This window comes from Piliocolobus tephrosceles, chromosome 17, assembly GCF_002776525.5.
Source record: "Piliocolobus tephrosceles isolate RC106 chromosome 17, ASM277652v3, whole genome shotgun sequence".
NCBI classification, from domain to species: Eukaryota; Metazoa; Chordata; class Mammalia; order Primates; family Cercopithecidae; genus Piliocolobus; species Piliocolobus tephrosceles.
In genome coordinates, this window is record NC_045450.1 from 29,182,928 (window position 1) to 29,183,727 (window position 800).

Below are 800 nucleotides of genomic sequence, written 5' to 3' on the forward strand. Positions count from 1 at the left end.
CTTTTTTTTTTTTTTTTTTTTTGAGACAGAGTCTTGCTCTGTCATCTAGGCTGGAGTGCAGTGGTGCGATCTCGGCTCACTGCAGCCTCTGCCTCCCAGGTTCAAGCGATTCTCCTGCCTCAGCATCCCAAGTAGCTGGGATTAACAGGCACCCACCACCACACCCGGCTACTTTTTGTATTTTTAGTAGAGAAAGAGTTTCACAATGTTGGCTAGGCTGGTCTCAAACTCTTGACCTTAGGTGATCCGCCTGCCTCAGCCTCCCAAACTGTTGGGATTACAGGCGTGAGCCACCAAGCCCAGCCACTTCTGGCTTCTTACCAGGGCTGCGATTTGGTGAGACAAAGGAGGAGTTAGTGGGAAATTTAAGGAAGCCCTCTCTCTCAGGCTCATGGAAGTGCAGGGTCAGCTCCTGAGAATGGGGCCTCCTTAAATGTTGTGCCCTGGATGCCCTACTTGCCTCTAGGGCCTGCTTCTGGCTGCTCCTAAAGGGTTTTGCCCTCTGGATATTTTTCAGTCCTCCTGCAAATGCAGATGGGTGGCCCATGCCCACTAGTGTTCCGGGCACATCCCAACATGTCCAGGTCCTCTTAGAATGTGCTGGAATCCCCGATACATTCGATGCATTTGTATATTAATAATGCAGCAGCTCATGCCTGTAATTCCAGTACACTGGGAGGCCAAGGCGGGAGGATCACTTGAGTCCAAAAGTCCTAAAAGACCAGCCTGGGCAACACAGGGAAACCCTGTCTCTACAAAAAATACAAAAATTAGCCAGGTGTGGTGGTGTGTGCCTGTGG